The following is an 18516-nucleotide window of genomic DNA, read 5'->3' on the forward strand; positions in this document are numbered from 1 at the left end:
ATAATTTTAAAGACTATAGTTGTCCTGAGACTAAGCATTTTAGAATTGTTGTTCTCGAGAACAGTCAAATGAAACTGGGGAGAAATCTGAGGATTCTAACTTGTTTTTGAAGAGAAAACCCATTTGCTTTTCTTCTCTCTTTTATTCCTTCCTTTCAGAGGCTGCTGTTCTATAAGAAGCAAAGTGGAGAAACAGAGGAGCCTGTGTCCCTGAAGACGTCATTCGGGTGATGAATCAACCAGCCCCGAAGGCTGGCTTACCTCTGGAGATGTTTCCTGTTTTGTGAGATGATGGTTTTCTTTGTTAGGTTTGATGTGGTTGTTAATTGCGGCTGAAAACCTATTAGAGGCCAAGAGAGGAGAGGGTTTGCAGAAGCCAGCAGTGACGGAGTCTGTAGATGATGGGCAGTGAAGGTGGTCCTTGGCTTCGGCTGCAGCGAGGCCCTCGGTGGCCTCGGCATGTCATTTTCAGAGGGGTGGGTGGTGGTGCAAACCAGGTCAGGTCCCGGCAGATCCTTCTCTGTTAGGTCGTCTTTGTCTTTTTCTCTGTCTCCTTTAATCATCCAGACCACAGGATGCTGGGGCTCTTCTCAGCTTAGTCTGGGCTTTCTTTTCCCCTCTCTGCACTTTTTGCCTGACGTCCCCCTTTCCTACAGGTTCAATGTCATTTTGTTTTGGCATTGCTGGGCCAGGTCTTCGCTGCTTCCCGCGGGTTTTCTCTAGTTGTGAGCAGGGTCTGCTCTTCAGTTGCGGAGTGTGGGCTTCTCACTGCAGTGGCTTCTCTTGTGGAGCACGGGCTCCAGGCATGTGGGCTTCAGTAACTGCAGGCTACAGGCTTAGTTGCCCCACGGCATATGGAATCTTCCTGGACCACCAGATATCAAACCCGTGCCTTCTGTGTTGGCAGGTGAATTCTTTTCCACTGGCCCCCCAGGGAAGTCCAGTACTGTCTTCTTTTTATTTTTTTTTTAATTGAAGCATAGTTCATTTACAATGTTGTGTTAGTTTCTGGTATACAGCAGACTGATTCAGCTATATATATATTCTTTTTCAGATTCTTTGCTCTATGTGTGCATGTGCTTAGTTGCTCAGTTGTGTCTGACTCTTGAGACCCCATAGACTGTAGCCTGCCAGGCTCCTCTGTCCATGGGATTTTCCAGGCAAGAATACTGGAGTGGGTTACCATTTCCTTCTCCAGGGGATATTCCCAACCAGGAATTGAACCCGGGTCTCCTACATTGCAGACAGACTCTTTACCAACTGAGCTACGAGGGAAGCCCCTCTTTCCATTATAGGTTATTATAAAGTATTGAACATAGTTCCCTTGCTATATAGTAGGAGCACAGTAGGTCCTTGTTGATTATCTATTTTATATACAGTAGTGGATCCATATTAATCCCAAACTCCTAACTTATCCATCCCCCTGCCTTGCCCCTTTGGTAACCAAAAGTTTGTTTTCCATGTCTGTGATTCTGTTTGTGTTTATAAATAAGTTCATTTGTGTTATTTTTTAATATTCCACATATAAGTGATATCACATGACATTTGTTTTTCTTTCTGTTTCTGACTTAGTGTGATTATCTCTAAGTTCATCCATATTGCTGCAAATAATATTTGCATTCTTTGTTTTATGGCTGAGTAATTATCCATTGTATGTATGTATACATACCACACCTTCTTTAAAAATACATGCACCCCAGTGTTCATAGCAGCACTGTTTACAATAAGCCAAGACATGGAAACCTTAATGTCCATCAAATAGATGAATACCATCTTCTCGACCCAGACTGTGAACATTTCTTGCTTGCATGATTGCAGAAACCTCCTAGCTGGCCCTTCCTTTCTCGCTGTCCTTTACCCAACAATCAGACTGCACTTCTAAAAAAATACAGGGTAGATCCTGTTCATCCTGCTTTAAATCCTTCCACTGCTTCTGTCCCTATAATAAATTCCATACCCCTTCAATGACCCATGAGGCCCTGCCTGCCCTGGCCTCTGTTGTCTTCATGTTCCTTATTACACATGGCCCTCGTCATTGCTCACCTCCATCTAGCTGTACGTATCCTTCTTTTTTTTTTTTTATTAATTCATTTATTTGGCTGCCCCAAGTCTTAGTTGAGGCACTCAGGATCTTCAATCTTAGTTGTGGCGTGTGGGATCTAGTTCCCTGACCAGGAATCAGACCTGGGTCCTCTGCGTTGGGAGTATGATTCTTAGCCACTGGATCACCGGGAAAGTCCCTGTACTGGTCTTTTAGTCTCTTGAACAAACTGCTCATTCTGCCTAGGAAGCTTTTTCTCGTCCCTCATTGTTTGGTTAGCTCCTTATATTCCTTTAAATCTCAGCTAAATGTCATTTCTTCAGCAAGCTGTTTCCACTGATTTTATCTAAAGTCCATGTTCCACGTGATTTTCTCCTACTTAGCTCTTTGTTTTGTTTGATTATTTAATTCTTTTGTTTCATGGCATATATAGTAGTTCAGATTTATTATATAAAACTGTTTTCTAAATAATCTGGGTTTGAATGCACAGTAAGAAGGGTCTTATATTTGTTTGCTAAATGCTCTTGGGTAAAAGATGGTTCCCATCATGGCCTTGGCTAAGAATCTCTTAGAAGATCTCAGTAATTCTTAGTAACTCACGGAAAAAAATTACAGGAAACACCAGAGACCATATTGACTCTTGGAAGTCCAGAATAATTATTTTTGAACTTTCCCAAGTGAACCCACTGGAGTTTAATTTAATAACATTAGATCCCTTTAAAGATCCAGACTTTTGTCTCAGATTTATTGAGTATGCTACTGAATCAAATGTCTTGTGACTCTTCATTCTGATTTTTAGTAACAGCAAATTAATAACCTTGTCCTCATCCTTGGAAAGTGTATCTTAAAGGGTCCCAGAGTCTGGGGAGAGAAACAAGGACCCAGTCCTGGGATTTCTGGCTCAAGCCACAGCTTTTGCTGGAAATGAGGTCAGTGCTTGCAAGGGAGCTGAGTTGGTCCCTTGACAGTTGCTCGATGGCAGACTCAGGGTGTGTTTGCAGCCAGGCATCCACCTCCTTTTCTGGTACCTCAGCAGGTAGTGTACATGCTCGTTCCCTGACAGGATTCTGGAGGATGTAGCTCTCGGGTCACCTGTGTGAATGTCTTGGAACCAGCACCAGAAGCAGACAGAGGATTCCTGCATTTCCTTCTCTTCTTCCTCTCTGAACTGAATTTTGGTAATCTTCATAGGCAAGAAGAGGACAGTGTGCTTGGAGGTGCCAACCGGGGAGGAGGTCACAGGAAGGAACGTGGCTTCATGTTCTGGACATTTATTTTTTTTAAATTTTGCTTCAGATATTATTATTATTATTTTAATGTCTTTTGGCCATATCACACGGCATGTGGGATCTCAGTTCCCTGATGTTGGATCAGATCCACGCCCATTGCATTAGCAACGCATGGTCTTAACCACTGGGCTGCCAGGGAAGTCCCTGTTTCAGATATTATTTTTAATTTCAATATTTTGAATCTATTAATGAAACACAAGCTACAGCCCTCTCATTACTGTCCCTTGGAAACGTAGCCACTGCCTTGAGGTTTGTGTGTTTAATTTTACCACAGACACTTGTGAATGTGACAGTTGACCAGTCGTATCTGACTCTCTGCAACCCCATGGACTGCAGCCTGCCAGGCTCCTCCGTCCATGGGATTCTCCAGGCAAGAATACTGGAGTAGGTGGCCGTGCCCTTCTCCAGGGGATCTTCCCAACCCAGGAATCGAACTCAGGTCTCCTGCACTGTGGGCAGATTCTTTATCGTCCAAGCCACCCGGGAAGCACGTGTATCCATGGCCAAAAAATATAGGGTTCTGGATTTGCATGTTTTTACATTTTCCATAAATATATTATATATGTTTTTGAATCTTTTTTCACTGAACATTGTTTCCCATATTCATCTGCATAATCAGGTGATGCAGTTAATTAATTTGAACTGTTTTAAAGTACTGCACTCTGTAAATATTACTCACTTAACCATTCCCCTACTGATGAGTACTTAGGTTGCTGAGCTTTTTTTTTTTTAATATTTATTTATTTAGCTGTGCCAGGCCTTACTGTGGCATGTGGGATCTAGTTTCCTGATCAAGGATCAAACCTGGGCCCCATGCACTGAAAGCCAGAAGTCTTAGCCATTGGACCACCAGGGAAGTCCTCACTCTTGAGGCAGCATTTCATACCCCTTGGTCAGTCAATCATTGGCAGCAGATTGTCCCTGTGGGGACCCAAGGCTGTAAACTCCTGGACAGGGCAGATGCTTCAGCCCAGAGCAAGTCTCTGGAGAAGGCAGCTGTGAGCACTTTGCAGTCAGTATTCAGAGCAGCAGGGGTGTGGGCGCACCCGTATGGCAAAAAGGATCTGGTTGAGACGCCAGCACGTCACGAGGGCTCCTGTCCCTGGAGGGGATGTTTCCTTCTTGTTTGAAGGCTGGGCCATCAGCCGGAGTTAGCTGTGCCTTCCCCTTAGTCTCTTGGCCATCTCGCTGTCATCTTATTGCCACTGACTCCTCTTTCTCTTTTTTTTTTAATACATTTTAAAAATCAAATTATAGTTGATTTACAATGTTGGACCAATCTGTTGTACAAAATAGTGACTCAGGTGTACAAATATACACATTTTTTAGTTTCCTTTTCCATTATGGTTTATCACAGGATATCAAATACAGTTCCCTGTCCTACACATTAAGACTTTAATGTTTATCCATTTTAAATGTAATAGCTTGCATCTACCAACCCCAGACTCCCAGTCCATTCCTCTTCGTCCCTTCCTCGGCAACCACAAGTCTGTTTTAATTAATATTATAATTTAAGACATTTACGTTTAGTATTTTACTTTATTTTATTGGCCACACTAATGTGTGGCATGTGGAATCTTAGTTCCCCAACCAGGGATGGAACCTGTGCCTTCTACAGTGGAAGCGTGGAGTCTTAACCACTGGACCACTAGGGATGTCCCTGTCATTGACTCTTCACTTGCTTATCTCCTCCACCTGCTCCTTGAGGCAGGAACCTGGGCTTGTCCACCTGTTGTCCTTCTCAGCCCCACAGGGTGGCACCATCCTTGGCATGGAGGAGGTAAGCACAACATTCCCTGAGTGCCCTGGGTTCCCCCGCCTCAGGGACCCTAGTTGTCTGTGCTCACTCCATGGCCTCGAGTCAAGTTCATTGACTAAAGAACAGCCTCGGGAGACTTTGATGAGACAAATGTGAGAATCAGGCAATTGTGGAAGGGCAGGTCTTCAGTGTTCTCGTTTTTTGGTTATATATGCCTTTAAAAAGTTTATTTAAAACAAATGATATGGTAGGTTTCTTCTCCCTACCCCTCAAATGTCTCATGGAAGACAGTTTTGCTGTGCTCTTTTTGGAGGGAGAGAAACGAGGAAATCTTAAAGCCAAGTAATTACTTCCATCAGCAGGAAATCATACTCTTTGTGTGAACAGAACAGGTACTGAGAGAGCCTGACTGTTTAATTTCCTTGAAATTCCATTTGCGTGTATTCAGGGCTGGGAGGATCACTTTGGGAGTTAGGGACTGGAAGAGAGGTCAGTGGAGAGAAGGGAGGGACAGGGCAGTGTCTCAGAAGACTGGGGAGCAGGTGATACTTAGGAGAGAGCTTTCAGAGTTTATTGAGAACTGCTCACCATCCCCACCAGGCTTCTGAGCCGTGGAGAAGCTAGCAAGACCCAGGAGGTGTCAGCTTTGGGGGACACACTGTGATCACCTCCTGCGCTGAGTGATGGTTGAATATCTCTTGTCTGTAAGAGGAGCAGCTCGGGGACCTGCATAAACTTCTCCTTGCCATCTTTTAGGGCTCTGTGGCTGCAAGGTGGTATTAATAAAGGAATGAGTCTGCCCAGAAAACAGCCAGACGAAGGTCTGGGGGATCTCAGGGATGCTCAGGGCAAAGAGAGAGGAGGTAAAGTGAGTCCTGCAGAGACTCTGGGCGCCCCTGTATTCTTCCTTCCTTGTTAACACCTGTAGGGGTCTTCTCTCTACACTCAATCCTTTCATCTTTTTAAAAAATTGAAGTATAGCAGATTTATAATGTTTCAGGCGTATAGCAAATGATTCAGATATATTGAGTTGGTCAAAAAGTTCACTTGGGGTTTCCCATATGGACACACTTTTTGGACAATGCTATGTGTTTGTGTGTGTGTGTGTGCACGCATGTGTGTATACATATATATATATATATACACACACACACACATATATATACGTGTGTGTACATATATATACACACAAATATATATACATTATATATACACTCTTTTTCAGATCTTTTCCATTATAGGTTATTACAAGCTATTGACTATACTTGCCCATGCTTCAGTCTCTCCATCTTAAAGATTGTTTTAATAGTAGGATTCAATGTTATTTATTTTTTTTAGCTTTCTGTTTATTGTTTTCGGTTGTGCTGGGTCTTTGTTACTGTGTTTTCTCTAGTTGCGGTGCACAGGCTTCTCACCGCGGTGGCTAATCTCGCTGTGGCTCCCAGGCTGAGGAGCACAGGCTCAGTGGTTGTGGCCTGTGGACCTTAGTTACTCCTTGGCATGTGGGATCTTCCCGGACCTGGGATCTAACCCCTGTTCCCTGCCTTGGCAGGTGGATTCTTACCCATTGTATCACCAGGGAAGTCCATGATTCAATTTTAAAATAAAGTTCAGACGTGTGAAACACTGATATGAGCAGAGCCCTTGGCTTGCTGCTGGGGTCTCAGGGATCACAGTTGTATGAAGGAGGCAGGCCTGATATGAGTAGGTGTGGGCACGCGACACCAGATGTTAGGAGGAAGGTGCTCTTTGCTGTGCTGGGGCCAGGGTTAGAGCCAGGAGCGTCTGGGGGTGTTCGACAGGCAAACAAGTTGGGTGAAGGCTTTCTAGGCAGACAGAACAGTCTGTGCAGAGGCTGGGGGTCCGAACAATGTCAGGTCCAGGGTCGTCCGAGCAGTTTAATACACTGGAGAGTGAAGTCAGGGGTAGGGAGTTGACTTGAGGTCAGAGAGATGGCTGAGGAGCTTGACCGAGACCCTGCCATAAAGGCCTTAAGAAGATCAGCCTTATGAAGGGGTGAAGGTGCAATCATCGCAACGGTAACTGCTGGGGGTGGGATGATGATGAATTAAAATACCCAATGATGGGATGCAGGAATCAAAGCAGCAGTGGGTGAGTTTTCTCCTGGGCAATAAAGCTTCCCTGGCTCCTGCTTTCGGCTTTTCTGAGCTAGCCTGGAATATACCCATTGTGACCAGCCACTATATATTAACTGAGCACCTACTATGTGCTCAGAACAATATGTATGGCTGAGAAATGCTGTGGTGCCCCAGCCTGTGGGCTTCTGTGGCTTCAGTGGGACAGAGTTTTCCTGAGTTCTGCTTATCACCAGCACCAACTGCCCATCATACCCAGCTTCAAACAAGCTGAATTCATTCTTGAATCCCTCGTGCTCAAACCCCAAGACGCATGCTCCATAACGGTTTGATGATTGAATGACTCGCACACATCACATCATTTGTTGGTTGGGCGGAAGTCATTTGTGAATCTGACATTAATAACTATTATCTTCTGGAAGTTGGGGATGTGGAGAGTTGACCTACGCTGAGAAAAATACGTCTGATCTTGCTTCTTCTCTGAATTGTTTTGTGACCTTAGATAGTCCTTGGCTGAAATAAGCTTCTTTTCAGCATGTTTAAGATAAGAGATTTGGATCAGTGCTTCCTTAATGTTGCTTCTGGTTCAAATATCTGAGTATTTTAAGTCTATAAATAGGAATCCAAAACTCTGGATGGAAAGATGTAAAAAACCGCGAGCCTGGAGGGTGGTGGAAAGATGCAGAGATGCAAGCAGAATACCTGGGGCAGCACTGGCGTCCACCAAGTGCCGGCTTTCCCTCCTTGTAAGATGCAGGCAGGAAACTTTACCGTCTAGTCTGGGGTGCTCTGACAACAAATTAGTTCATGTTTGTGAGGCACAAAAGGGAAAAAGGTACCTGTAAGAAATCATGTAAATGCTAAGTGTTGTTTTCCATCTGATTCTCCTCCAGTCAATCGCACCTTCCTATCAGAGTGTTGAAACAGCATCACTTAGGGCTCCTCTGGCTAATTGTGCTGCCAAGAAAAGGGGGACGATTCTCTTAAAATTTTTCATTTTAATTTCTCTCTGTCTATGACTTCCCTCCCCCCTTTTTTTTCCAGTGCACTGTTCAGAGCTGCTCCCTGATCAGGGGTCAGTACAAGTTAGTGCTTCTGTTTTCTCTCTGTTCCAGTCTAGTCTCCATGGAAAAGCTCTGGAGGATACACAAATAAAGACCCCAAGTGGGTCTTCATCCTCCAGAGGCTCCTATGTGTTCAGGAAGGGCAGAGACCAGTCCCCCTCGACCTGCCGCAGGCAACCACCATTCAAGGCAGGGTGTGAGAAGCTTGGTGAGGGCAGGGCTGTGGGGTTTCTGATGAGCTTCATAATAAATTGTGGGGTAATTGATCCAAATGCAGCTTCCTCAGTGCATCAGTTATCTACTGCTGTGATAATGCCATGTAACAAACCAAGCCAAAATTCAGTGGCTTAAAATAATGGCATTTATTTAAAGAAGCTGCAGGTTGGTGATTCAGACCAAAACAAAGCTTGGTCAAGCTTTGTTTTGAAGCTCAAAACAAAGTTTAGTATCTAGAATGACTAACCTGCTGGGCCCCGTAAGTTTTGAGTAGTATTCCAGAGTGGGTGTCTTCACGGGGGCCCCTCAACCCTGATCTTAACTCAGCACCCAGGCAGTGACACCCACCGTGTGCTGGCCGGTGGCTGGAGCTCAGTGCAGGGAGGCAGACGACTTGCTGCTCAGAGTTGGTCAGCTTCCTCGGTAGTGGGGCAGGATCTCGGGGGAGCGGTGACTCACTGAGAACAGGCTTTGTTGTTGCCCAGGCTGCTCTTTCCTCATGCTCAGCACTGTGGGAAGCTTTAGCTGAATCATTGCATCTTGGCCCAGGAGGCTGTGAGCAAAGGTGGGAGGTGAGTGATGTGGACAGGCTGCAGTGATCCTACAGACATGGCCAGGAGAGGCAGCTCCAAGATAAAACACAAGAGAGACAATTCCAGATTTCACTTGACTTGTTGGGGTGGGGGTGGAGGAGAGCAGAGGAGAGGAAGGAGTAAGATGAGACCCTGGGGAGGGACCTGGAGGCAGAGATGCAGTCATTAAAAAAAAAAAAAAAACAAAACACGTTTATTTATGGCTGTGCTGAGTTTTGGTTGCTGTGGGTGGGCTTTCTCTCCAGTCGCAGGGCATGGGCTTCTCATTGCTGTGGCTTCTCTCGTTGTGGAGCATGGGCTCTAGGTGCTCAGTGGTTGCAGCCATGGGCTCTAGGGTCCTGGCTCAGTAGTTGTGGGGCACGGGCTTAGTTGCAGCATGTGGGATCTTCCTGGACCAGGGATCGAACCAGTGTCCCCTGCACTGGCAAGTGGATTCTTAACCACTGGACCACCAGAGAAGTCCAGAGACATAGTCATTAAGGTCAAAATAACATGCAGATCTCTTTCTGACTTTTTCTTAAAACCACATTTTATTTGAAACTTACAGGTTTCTGATTCTCATTGTTTCCTTGGCTATTGGTCCTTGCTGAGAAATTTTGCTAACGACATTTAATTCTCCAGTCAACTGTTTCTCAGTGGCTGTGATCATCTTGCCACTAATGGTATCAAATAGGCAGCTTGCTCAAGTGCTGGGGACAGTTGGGTTTCTCAAAGTCGAGGACATTGCTGAGCATGAGTGAATGCCTACGGCAAAACATTATCGATGTGAGTGCGATTCCTCGTCTCAGTCCAAGGTCGTTAGTTTCGCCCTCCCTGCCCTTCCTCATTTATTCCTCAAACATTTACTGAGCATCTCCTATGCAGCAGCTGGGATATACAGATAAACAAGACAGGTATGGCCCGTATCTACTCAGTGCTGGTGTGGTTCGAGCTGAGAAATCCCTCATTCATTCATTTGTTCAGTAAACATTCCTGTGGTGCCTGGTATTTGGCAGTCCTGAGCTTGGTGTTGGGCCTATGGGGCTGAACAAGAGAGATGTGGCTATGTCTTTGTGCACGTTAGAATCTGGGTGGGGAGAGATGTCAGGCAACAAAGTTCATAAAATAAAAATATAATGAACCTTGTTGGAGGATGCTCAGTGGTCCACATACCAGTGTACACAGGTGTCTTTCCTCATGGGTTCTGGTCTGATGGGTATGTTCAACCTTGAACTGTTGAAGTGCATGCTTATGTATTAGAATAGCCGTGTGCCTAACAAGGAGAGTGTATGTTTCCTTCTTCATTCATTTGCAAGAGGGGACAGCTTCCTTGTGAATCACAGATCTCAAGTTAAAGTCTTCCACCCTTTTGGCCACTCTTCCTTATTACCAAGGATACCCAGGGCTCACCTATGAGGGGTGGGGAACAGGTCCAAGGCACTATATAAGTGGGTCTCTTCAAAATAGTGTTATTGGGAAACCAAATGTCAGCGGGAGGTTGCTGTATTCTGGGGCTGGCTTTCAGGCTGGGAAGTGGGAAGGCATCAAATGTAGCTCATGATTCCTTAGTGCCCATTACATGTGTCAGACCTCTCTGTAACCTCTATATTATTCCCTTAACACGCATTTCCATTTTATAGATGGGGAAACTGAGGCTCAGAGAATTGACGTGGCTTACCTAAGGAGCCAGGGTAAGAAATCAGGTTCCTGGACACCAAGTCTGATGTGACTGGAGGCAATCACTTGGAATTTGTGACCTCAACACAAGATGGAGAAGATACAAGGGCGTCCGAGAGTTGTGTCATTTTAATCTTAAAGTGCTGGCAAGCAGTGATTCTTTGAACATGAAAAATAGTGAATTTTTTTAGAAGCTGAAAACACTAGAAATTTACTCTCTCCAAGTGATAGTTCTTGGCAAAATAGACTTAAGTAGCATCTTCTTCCTCCCATTTCCCTTCTGTTTGGAGCATGTGTGTTCCTCTGTTGCGGAAGTTTTCCTTGACAGAAGCAGAGCGGTTTTTGACAAACAACTTTAATATTCTTTGAGTCCGTTTGCCAGCTCTAATAATCCCACAAGCTTACAAGGTCACTGTGGAGATTAAATCTGAGTCATTGGAGGCAGATGTTGACATATCATTATTTCTGGAGCTGCTGGGGACTCTCATTCCCTGGAGCTATGATTCACTCTCCAAACGAACACCCTGCATTCCACCTGGCCTGCTGAGCCAGGGACTCGGGATGATAGGAGGGAAACAAGCCCACCTCGCCACTGCCTTGCTCTGTGCGTTGAGAAACCCCTGCTTGCTGCTGGTGTGGAGAGAACACGAGACCTGGGCTCCTAGCTCATCTCTACCGCTGGCTGTGGGCTAGCATTTCATCTGTTCTTCACAGTCTTTGCTGTAATTGATGTGTGTGTGCGTTTGTGTGTGCGCGCACACAAGCACTTAGCCACTCGGTCATGTCTGACTCTTGTGACCCCATGGACTGTAGCCTTCCAGGCTTCTCTGTCCATGGGATTCTGCCAGCAAGAATACTGGAGTGGGTTACATTTTCTACTCCAAGGGATCTTCCTGACTCAGAGATTGAACCCGTGTCTTCTGTGTCTCCTGCATTGCAGGAAGATTATTTACCCACTGAGCCATACAACATTTTTTTTTTTATTTATGCAGGAAAATGTATTATCTTGAGTGTCCAGCTTGATGAAATTTTATAAATATATGCTCCAAGTGAGCACCATCCAGATCAAGACATGGAACATTTTCCCCACCCCACGACCCCCGCTCCTGCCCCTTCCTAATCAATAACCTTTCAAAGTTACCCTATTCTGACTTCTGACACCATGAATTAGTTTTGTCTGTTCTAGAATTTCACATAATAGCAATCAAATGACATGTGAAAAGTCAAAGTGTTAGTTGCTCAGTCGTGTCTGACTCTTTGTGACCTCTGAGACTGTAGCCTGCCAGGCTCTTCTGTCCATGGAATTCTCCAGGCAAGAATACTGAAGTGGAGAGCCATTCCCTTCTCCAGGGGATCTTCCCGACCCAGGAGTTGAACTCGGGTCTCCTGCATTGCAGTCAGATTAATTACTGTCTGAGCCACTAAGGAAGCCCCACAAAAAAGCAATCAAAGGACATGTACCCTTTAAAAAAAACTGTATTTTATGTTGGAGTATAGCTGATTAACAATGTTGTGATAGCAGGTGGACAGCAAAGGGATTCAGCCACACATATACATGTATCCATTCTCCGTCAAGACATGTATCCTTTTGTGTCAGCTCTCTTGCTCAGTAAAATGTCTGTGAAATTTCTCCAAGGTGCTATGTTGTCAGTAATATGTTCCTTTTAATTGCTGAGTAGTATTCCATTGTATGGGTGTGCCACAATTTGTTTATCCATTCTCCTGTTCACAGACACCTGGGCCGTTTTGAAACTTTGGTTATTATGAGTACAGTTTCTATAGATATTTTTTAATTTAAAATTTTAATTGAAGCATAGTTGATTTACAATGTTGTGTCAGTTTCAAGTATATATCAAAGTGGTTCCGTTTATATATATATTTCTGATTCTTTTCCATTACAGGTTGTTCCAGGATATTCAATATTTTCCCCTGTGCTATACAGTAAATCCTGGTTGCTTATCTAGTTTATATACAGCAGTGTGTATCTGTTAATCCCATACTTCTGATTTCCCCCTCTCTACCTCCCTTTTTCCTTTGGTAACCATAAGTTTGTCTGCTATGTCTGTGAGTCTGTTTATGTTTTGTACCTAGATTGATTTGTGTTATTTTTTAGATTCCATATGTAAGTAATACCATATAATGTTTGTCTTTCTCTGCCTGACTTGCTTTGCTTAGAATGATAATCTCTAGGTTCATCCGTGTTGCTGAAAATGGTACTACTTCATTTTTTTTAAATGGCTGAGTCATAGCCCATTGAGTATTTGTGCTGCGTCTTCTTAAACCAGTCGTCTGTTACTGAACATTTAGGTGGCTTTCATGTCTTGGCTATTGTAAATAGTGCTATAGCTATTCTAGTACACATCTTTTTGTAGACTTAAGTTTTCATCTTTCTTGAATCAATACTTAGAAATGGGATGGTGGAGTCACGGGATAGGCATACCTTCAACTTTATCAGAAACTGCTCAACAGTTCATACACATCTCCATGGCTATAAGTGCCCTTTGGTGTTACCAGGAAGGGGGAGAATGGGGAGCCTGGAATTGGGTCGGTAGTGACCTGTTCTGTTGAAAGAACTCAGTCCTGCTCACCTGGCTCTTTGCTGAGTCATAAGAAGAGAGGAGAAAATGAGGTTCAGGGCTGTTCAGATTTGCCCCTCTTCAGGAGAGTTCTCAAATCTCTCTGAATTTCTGTTTTCTGTCTGTAAGATGGGAATGACAATGCCTATTTTGAAGAATGATTGGGAAGATGAGAGGTAATCATGTAAAATACCAAGCACAGAGCCTGTGATCTAGTAAGAGTCGTACAAACATCTGCTTTCTTCATCTCAAAGGAAGAAAATGAAATACTTGTTGCCATTGTGGAGTCTTGGTGCTAATGGGCAATGTGGCTGGTTTGCTGGTGACAAATGTTGAGCTTTCCCTCGACATTATGCTTCCTTATCTAAAACCTGGGAGAAGGTTCTTACGATGATGGCCTCTGGAGATTGTAATGGGCATACGGTGAGGGCAAGATGCATTCTACACGTGTCGTTATTTGCTGTGTAGCAGTCATGTGAGACTTTTGGTGTGTAATTAAAAAAATTTATTTATTTGGCTGTATCAGGCCTTAGTTTCAGTGTGTGGAATCTTGTTCCCTGACCAGGGATTGAACCTGGGCCCCCTGCATTGGGAGTATGGAGTCTTAGCCACTGGACCACCAGGGAAGTCCCCGATGGTCCGTTTTGATGTTGGAATAGGGTGAAATTGAGTTGAAGTTGAATACTCCAGCATCACAATACTGGACTCTTGGCTGCATGTAGAGCTCACGTAGCCTAATGCATGAAAGTGTACCTTATAAAATACCAGATTTTCATAATGGAAATAAGAATATTAGAGAAAAACATCAAAAGCTTTCCTTTCATAATTTTTGTAATAAAAACTGATTGTTTATTAAATGGACTGTGGGTTGCTATGGCGACACAAGGGTGCTGAATTAGAAGAGGATTGAAGTGGATATTCTAATGTGGATAGGCATCACTTAGACACACTTAGACAAAAACACTGAGATGTTGTGGAGAGTGTTTTATGGTGTCGGTAAAATTTCCTGAGTTTCTGTGTCAGACTGGCCTCTGTTTTCTAGGTTACCCATTTTAATCCCCTTTATAATTTGTTTCTTAATCATAGTTGAGATAGTTTATTTGTTCATTCATTCATCCATACATCAGTAAATAGCTTTTGGTAGCGTATGTGTCCACATTCTGAGGGCTATTCAAAGAAGTAAAACATACAGTCTGTCTGGAGGATTTCACAAGTGCAAAAGCACGTCTTGGCCCCTGGCTGACTTTCCTCTCTGAATTCAGCTCCATTCAATCACTGTATTCAGTGATTTCAACGCTGGGGAAATTCAATGTAAAGAATTTTAAGGCTATGATAAGATAGTATGTGTAAAGATGGAAAAAAAAAAAAAGAACACTACAAAGTACCCATGGGCTGATAGACACGGAAGGGAGGAGTCCAGTTCTCATAGAACTGAAGGTCTGGTTGCAGCACCCTGGATGATGGGAGAGTTTGCTAGGTTGGAGGAGCCAGAGCTGGTCCATGGTAACTGGACAAACAGCAACGATCCTGTGGGGCATGGGTGAGCTGAGGCTGGGAGTTCAGAGCGCAGACGGAGTTGCAGAGGTGCCATTGTGGGGTGGAGTCTGGCATCCGGCAGGGTCTACAACCAGAGGGCTGCAGGAAGGTGGTCTCTGGGCCTTGGTGGGGGCGGAGGGTGGCAAGGTTGCTGGGGGATGGCCTACTTTGGACGTGCAAATAGGGCAGAAGGTGCAAGTGGAGCTAGAAAAAGCAAAACTGAGCAAGTTGAATCAGGAAGAGAAGTCCCCGCCTCCTGCGATGTCCTGGCAGAGCCCTCTACTGGCAAACCTTTGCATTGTGCTCACTGTAGAGAACTGCTTCCGTTATCAGAGGGCAGGTATTGAAGGGTGAGTTTGGAGCTTAGAAATGATATTTCAGCAATGGCCCACCATCTGGGTTATGGTTTATCTTGTAAAATCATTGAAAATATTTGTCTTTCACAACCTTCCTCAAAGAGGCTTCATGGGCTGCGAAGCTGGAAAGATGCACAAAGGGTTCCTTCAAAGAGAATGACAACCTTGTCAGTCCTTCCAGGAGGAAGCTCTGGGATGCAGGCTTGGGTTGGCAGCAACCATTTGTACTCAGTCCTTTCCTGCTGAAATGGGGTTCATATCCATTTGATTTGCAGACTTGAGATCACAAGGACATGGGCCGGAGCCCCCGTTCTGCCACTCACCAGCCGTATGATTGTGACACTCTGCAGTGATGTCCTTGGTAGTTCAGACACCAGTGTGTGCCTAATGGTACCCCAAAGTTACAGGTCTCCCATCATATCAGAGGCTTAGCCACCATGCTGTAAGGCAGAGGCCACCACACTTCTCCTGGAAGAGGCTGGGTAGTAAATATTTCAGGCTTTGCAGGCCACAATATCTCTGCTTCAGATACCCAACTCTGTCTTTGTAGAGCAGAACCATCCACAGATAGCAAGCAAAAAGAATGGCCATGTCTCTGTGTGGGGAAGTGTGTCCAGTACTGGGTCTCACTGTGCTAGGACCAGTGTGTCCCCAGTCACACGCTGGCCCTAATGTTACACTGTCATCTCCCATCCCAGACAAAAGTTTCTTTCAATCTCAGGTTTTATTGATTTTCCCTGCTATGGGTCTTGTTTGGAGCCCCTGAAGTTATCCTAATGAGTTGTCCTGTCTTTGAATCTGGAGCATCATGGATTGGGGTCTTGGGATTGGGATTGAGAAATGCCCCAGTCTTCTTATTTAAACTTGTTCTTTAGTTTCCAGCTCTGCAAACCTCAGATTTTGCTAAGCTACTCAAAAAACAAGATGTTGTTAGTTTACAAACAGGAAATGCTGGAGAGGGTGCGGAGAAAAGGGAACCTTCCTCTGTTGTTGGTAGGAATGTAAATTGGTAACAGCCACTGTGGATAACAGTATGGAGCTTCCTTAAACAACTAAAAATAGAGCTACTATATGATCCAGAAATCCCACTTCTGGGCATATATCTTGAGAAAAGATACATACACGCCAATTTCATAGCAGCACTATTTACAGTGGCCCAAACATGGAAGCAACCAAAGTGTCCCTCAACAGATGAATGGATAAGAAAGAGTGGTGTATATATACAATGGACTATTACTCAACCACAAAAAGGATGAAATAATGCCATTTGGAGTAACATCGATGGACCTAGAGATGATCATACAGAGAAAGATGAATATTGGATGATTTCACTTATTTGTGGAATCTAATTTGGAAAATTCTGAAAGAGATGGGCATACCAGACCACCTGACCTGACTCTTGAGAAACCTGTATGCAGGTCAGGAAGCAATAGTTAGAACTGGACATGGAACAACAGACTGGTTCCAAATAGGAAAAGGAGTACGTCAAGGCTGTATATTGTCACCCTGCTTATTTAACTTCTATGCAGAGTACATCAAGAAATGCTGAGCTGGAAGAAGCACAAGTTGGAATCAAGATTGCCGGGAGAAATATCAATAACCTCAGATATGCAGATGACACCACCCTTATGGCAGAAAGTGAAGAGGAACTAAAAAGCCTCTTGATGAAAGTGAAAAAGGAGAGTGAAAAAGTTGGCTTCAAGCTCAACATTTGGAAAACTAAGATCATGGCATCCGGTCCCATCACTTCATGGGAAATAGATGGGGAAACAGTGGAAACAGTGTCTTTATTTTTTCTGGGCTCCAAAATCACTGCAGATGGTGACTGCAACCATGAAATTAAAAGACGCTTACTCCTTGGAAGGAAAGTTATGACCAACCTAGATAGCATATTCAAAAGCAGAGACATTACTTTGCTAACAAAGGTTCGTCTAGTCAAGGCTATGGTTTTTCCAGTGGTCATGTATGGATGTGAGAGTTGGACTGTGAAGAGAACTGAGCACTGAAGAATTGATGCTTTTGAACTGTGGTGCTGGAGAAAACTCTTGAGAGTCCCTTGGACTGCAAGGAGATCCAACCAGTCCATTCTGAAGGAGATTAGCCCTGGGTGTTCATTGGAAGGACTGATGTTGAGGCTGAAACTCCAATACTTTGGCCACCTCATGGGAAGAGCTGACTCATTGGAAAAGTCCCTGATGCTGGGAGGGATTGGGGGCAGGAGGAGAAGGGGACGACAGAGGATGAGATGGTTGGATGGCATCACCGACTCGATGGACATGAGTTTGGGTGAACTCTGGGAGTTGGTGATGGACAGGGAGGCCTGGCGTGCTGTGATTCATGGGGTCGCAAAGAGTTGGACATGACTGACTGAACTGAACTGCATTTTAGAAAAGATACAAATGAACTTATATACAAAATAGAAACAGACTTATAAAAAGCAGATGTTTGGTTACCTAAAGGGAAACCTGGTGTGGAAGTATAAATCAGGAGCATGGGATAAACACACACACATTACTATAACAAAGTAGATAACCAACAAGGACCTACTGGGTAGCACAGGGAACTCTACTCAGTATTCTGTGTAACCTATATAGGAAAAGAATCTAAAAAAGAATGAGCATAGTTATATGTATAACTGGACCACTTTGCAGTACACCTGAAGCTAACAGTATTGTGCATCAACGGTGCGAGTATGTGCTTAGTTGCTCAATCGTCTCCGACTCTTTGCAACCCCATGGACTGTAGCCCGCTAGGCTCCTCTGTCCATGGAATTTTCCAGGCAAGAATACTGGAGTGGCTTGCTATTTCCTACTCCAGGGGATCTTCCCAAGCCAGTCTATTGAACCCAGATCTCTTATATCTCCTGCATTGGCAGGCAGATTCTTTACCACTGCCCCATACTCCATAAAATTAAAATATTAAAAAAAAAGCCCAAAGCACAAAATGTTGTTAGACAGCCCTTGCAGTGATGCACTGTGGAGCAAAGAAGACCCACTTCCCGATTTAAGGAGCAGCCGCAACAATCCAATGTCACGGGACCATCCGCGGCTGTTGTTTTAGTGTTGCTTTAGCTACGAAAGGTCCAAAGTTGTCATGCAGGCAAAAGATCATCTGCGATGGTCACCTGTGGATTTTCTTGGGCAGAGGAATTGTGGTAAGTGTGAATTTTAATGAAACATAGGGGCCTATTCAGTGGAACAATAAACTGACTGCCCTGGTGTTGGGGAGTGGCTGAATCTCCCCAGACCGACATCTGTCAACATGCCTATCCCCTGGGCTGGTCTGTGAGCCTGGCTGTTTGACCCCCACCCCAGCAGCTCATATGATAAGGTAAC

The 18516-nt window shown here is 44.4% G+C and overlaps 1 long non-coding RNA gene across 1 annotated transcript in view; it reads left to right on the forward strand.

Annotated features, from left to right (window-relative positions):
- The first annotated feature begins 237 nt into the window (after positions 1–237).
- LOC139178721 (uncharacterized) overlaps positions 238–18516 on the forward strand; it is a 33329-nt gene continuing 15050 nt past the window's right edge. The window contains exon 1 of the long non-coding RNA XR_011563217.1: positions 238–10727. This is a non-coding gene — a long non-coding RNA (uncharacterized lncRNA). The remainder of the gene's footprint in view (positions 10728–18516) is intronic.

Source organism: Bos indicus, chromosome 22, assembly GCF_029378745.1.
Source record: "Bos indicus isolate NIAB-ARS_2022 breed Sahiwal x Tharparkar chromosome 22, NIAB-ARS_B.indTharparkar_mat_pri_1.0, whole genome shotgun sequence".
Taxonomy (NCBI): domain Eukaryota; kingdom Metazoa; phylum Chordata; class Mammalia; order Artiodactyla; family Bovidae; genus Bos; species Bos indicus.